Genomic DNA, 4664 nt, shown 5'->3' on the forward strand with positions numbered 1-4664 from the left:
CGGATTCGGCGTGACAGACACGCCCAGGCGCGCTTGGACCTCCCCATATTGCCCCCCAGGTTTGGTCTGGATATGAGGGGTTCCGGTCAGCCCATACATATAGGCCCGGTTTAAGGCGCCTAGCTGGGTCATGTTTTCTAGCACAACAAAACAGTAAAAGCCAGGAATGGAACCAATATTTAATTCAGTGCTCGGGCTCATCTGCATCCGATGAACAGTAAAACAAAAAATAGCAGAAAATTTCCAAAAATCTGGAAATTTTTTTGGAGGAAAGATGATTCAGTGCGCGAGGCGCGCGCAAAATTTCGTGGCTAAAGGACATTTGAGGAGCTCGCAACAAAAAAGACAAAATGAACTCCAAATAGTGTTGTTTTCAAAAGCTTCTCACATGTTCAAAAATTATTATTTTTGCCGAGAGCTACTGAAATGTCCAACCTGTACGGAATTTGGCACGGATTTTAAACATGGTAATTCGAACGTTTTTCATGACAACTTTACTTCACGCAAGGTTGGCAAACATGGCAGTTTTCTAACAAAAAACGAACCGGGACAAAGTTGTCATGTTTTAACAACTAAAGTTGCCATGAAAAACATTGTGGTGACATATTTAAAATCCAACGTTCGTGTGTGCAGTTGCACCCGAGAGCCAAAATGCCGTTTCCGGAAAGGAGTAAATATCTTGATATACTTCACCATGTGGCAGCACTGAGCCTTGGCTCGTGTGTTGCCGGTGGGTAACGTTGCCGCTAAAAATGTCTTTGCCACCCGGCCCTTTCTCGCTCGATTATAGTTGCAACCGCAAGACCGAGCGAGAGGTTGACACTGGAATCAGTCCATCGACCTCCACTGCTGTAAATTGATCACTCCTCTCTGTTGAAGTATTCACCGTTGTACACGTTATGTTTATGACCGGTTCTCCAGGATCTGTACCGGCTCCTTCATCCTCTCGGTAGTGCCTAGCTAGATTGTAGGAGTTCAGTTGAGTACTGGTACTGGGGCTGCCTCTCCTCTCCTCTCCTCTCCTCTCTATTTAAACCGCATGATGTCAACCGAATATATCTACACTCTCATCACACTCACTTCTTTGCTCGACTTAGATCAGAAATGGCAATGCAGACGGGCTGCTGCTCGGCGGCGGCGGTCCTCCTCTTCCTGGTGGTTGCCGTGGCCGGTGCGTCGGTCGCCGGGGCGACGTATGTCAGGTACAAAGACCCCAAGCAGCCGATCCAGGCGCGCGTGGAGGATCTCCTCAGCCGGATGAGGATCGAGGAGAAGATCGGGCAGATGACGCAGATCGAGCGCCACAACGCCTCCTCCGCCGTCATCGAGAAGTACTTCGTCGGTACGTACATGCAATCATGCATATGTCTCCCATAGTTTGCTCTGTTCCTTCCTTCACCGGCGAGGCGAATCGGTCGATCGATTCTCGAAGCCAGCGTACGTGTGCGTGTCATCTCTCTGCATTGCATGTGGGTTTGATCGATGGAGCGATGGATGTGTGCATGCAGGGAGCGTGCTGAGCGGTGGCGGCAGCGCGCCGTCGGAGAAGGCGTCGGCGGCGACGTGGCAGGAGATGATCACCAAGATGCAGAAGGCGGCGCTCAGCACCCGCCTCGGCATCCCCATCATCTACGGCATCGACGCCGTGCATGGCAACAACAACGCCTACAACGCCACCATCTTCCCCCACAACGTCGGCCTTGGCGCCACCAGGGACCCCGACCTGGTCAAGCGCATCGGCCGCGCCACGGCGCTCGAGGCCAGGGCCACCGGCATCCCCTACACCTTCGCGCCATGCGTCGCGGTGCGTAATAAGCTCTTCATATCAATCATTTTTTGGCTACATATAGGAGTATGTCTCAACGTCGTCCATCGTTAACACATGCGTCCGGCTGGGACGGGGCATGCATGCAGGTTTGCCGTGATCCAAGGTGGGGCGGGTGCTACGAGAGCTTCAGCGAGGACACGAAGCTGGTGCAGCTGATGACGTCGGCCATCATCCCCGGCCTGCAGGGCGACGTCTCCACCAAGCACCCCAGGGGCGTCCCCTTCGTGGGCGGGCCCAAGCACGTGGCCGCCTGCGCCAAGCACTTCGTCGGCGACGGCGGGACGCACCACGGGATCAGCGGCAACAACACCGTGCTCAGCTTCCACGACCTCATGCGGATCCACATGCCGCCCTACTACGACGCCGTCATCAAGGGCGTCGCCTCCGTCATGATCTCCTACTCAAGCTGGAACGGCGTCAAGATGCACGAGAACAAGTACCTCATCACCCAAATCCTCAAGGAGAAGATGCACTTCAGGGTACGTACGGCGTCAATTTGCATACATTGTCATTGTCATTTCGTACGTCCATCGGTTGAGTTGACACGTACGGTGGCGCAGGGTTTTGTGATCACGGACTGGCAGCGGTGGACAAGATCACCACCCCGCCGCACAAGCACTACTACCACTCCATCCAGGAGACCATCCACGCCGGCATCGACATGGTCATGATCCCATTCGACTACCCCGAGTTCGTCGCCGACGTCCAGGCCCAGGTCATGCGCGGCGCTATCAAGATGGACCGCATCAACGACGCCGTCTCCCGCATCCTCAGGGTCAAGTTCGCCATGGGCCTCTTCGAGAACCCCTTCCCCGAACACAGCCTCACCGCCCAGCTCGGCACCAAGGAGCACCGGGAGCTCGCCAGGGAGGCCGTCAGGAAGTCGCTCGTGCTGCTCAAGAACGGCAAAGGCAGGAAAGACGGCAAGCCCGTCCTCCCGCTCTCCAAGAAGGCCAAGAAGATCCTCGTCGTCGGCACCCACGCCCACGACCTCGGCCTCCAGTGCGGCGGCTGGACCAAGTCGTGGCAGGGTCAGTCCGGCAACGGCATCACCGGCCAAGGTACGTACTTACCTCGATCACGTCCTCATCTTTCTTTCACACATCTCTCTCTCTCTCTCTCTCTCATCATCCGACCGCTCCTCTTATTGTACGCGTTGATGCTTATATATGCTAGTTGTTGACTACTCCTACGATACGATGCATGTGCGTGTGCGTGTGCGTGCAGGCACCACCATCCTTGAGGCCATCAAGTCGGCGGTGGACAAGAAGACGGTCATCGACTACACGGAGCACCCGGACAAGGGCTCCGTCTCCAAGAACGAGGACGAGTACGACTACGCTGTGGTGGTGGTGGGCGAGAACCCGTACGCCGCCACGGCCGGCGACAACCTGAACCTCACCATCCCGGGACCCGGGCCGGAGGTCATCAGGAAGGTGTGCGAGCTCGTCAAGTGCGTCGTCGTCCTCGTCTCGGGCCGTCCGCTCGTCGTCGAGCCGTACCTGGACACCATGGACGCGCTCGTCGCCGCCTGGCTGCCGGGCACCGAGGGCCACGGCGTCGCCGACGTGCTCTTCGGGGACCACGGATTCTCCGGCAAGCTGCCCCGGACGTGGGTCAGGTCCGTCGACCAGCTGCCCATGAACTATGGCGACAAGCTGTACGACCCGCTCTTCCCCTTCGGATTCGGACTCACCACCAAGCCAGCGGATCGCAGCTAGCTTAGCTTAGCCCGCCCCTCATCGGATCGAGTTTGGATTTCATCTTTTTCCATAGCATTAGCCTCAGATTAATCCCTTAGTTAATTAGCCCCTGCATGTCCCTGAGTGAGAAATCGATCGATCGAAAATAACTGAACAAGGTTTTGATCGCATATACGTCGCCGTGTGTGTGAGTTCGTTGTCAACGTCCCATGAACTCTAAATCTCTAGTGACGCCACAGTTGTCCATCCCGAATTCTCAACTTCTCGGGTTCTTCACAATTATTTAGCTAGCTGATGCCCGCCACAGATCTTTCAACTACTGAGAGCCAATGAAGCGGCCCTCAGTAAACAAGATGCCAATTTGTACCTCCCGTCAGCGCGTGACGGCTCCGTGATGGTCGGGCAACCTTACACAAGAAACTAAGGCCTGTTTGGGTCATAAGTTTTAAGATTTTTTTTAGTCCTAACTTATAAGTCCCAAGTTCTTAAAAAGTCTTTATCTGTTTAGTTCTTGGGACTTAAACATAGACTAAAAGATCATATTACAACTATAAGTCCCTATAAGTTCCTCCTTGAGAGTCTTATTTCATAAGTCCCAAATGCTCACTTTAAGTCCCTATAAGTCCCTCCTATTTGGTTTAGATGGGACTTATAGGGACTATTTTAAGTCCCCAAAAGTCCCTGGAAACAAACACCCTCTAAACTTGACATACTTTCGTGCCCCGGTTCGTCTTCCTTTTATTTTAAACCGCGCGGCCGCTTCATCTAAGAGCATCTCCAGCCATTACCGGGCCCCCCCTCAGGAGACATAAAAATCGCCGCCTGAGGGCGAGTCGGTGATATAATCGGCTTTGGGACGGTTGGGCACCCAGCCGTTGCCCTCAGGCGCCGATATCGGCCCATTTTTTTTGCGTAAATGTGCCCGCTTTTCGGCCCACTTTCGGCAAAAAATAGCCCGATATCTGCGTGAATCGGCCCATATTCGCCGTGGTTCGGCGTGAATTCAACACAAATATTTTTTTATCGCATAGTTCATCACAGAAAATCAATAGAAATCAAATAGTTCAACAAATAGTAAAACACAAATTATATAGTTCAACAAATAAAAACTCATATTTCATCACACGTGAAGC

At 53.6% G+C, this 4664-nt stretch overlaps 1 pseudogene; it reads left to right on the plus strand.

The window, feature by feature from the left end:
- The first annotated feature begins 1104 nt into the window (after positions 1-1104).
- LOC125538379 lies at positions 1105-3559 on the plus strand (annotated as a pseudogene).
- Positions 3560-4664: the final 1105 nt, after the last annotated feature.

Source organism: Triticum urartu, chromosome 2 (assembly GCF_003073215.2).
Source record: "Triticum urartu cultivar G1812 chromosome 2, Tu2.1, whole genome shotgun sequence".
Taxonomy (NCBI): Eukaryota; Viridiplantae; Streptophyta; class Magnoliopsida; order Poales; family Poaceae; genus Triticum; species Triticum urartu.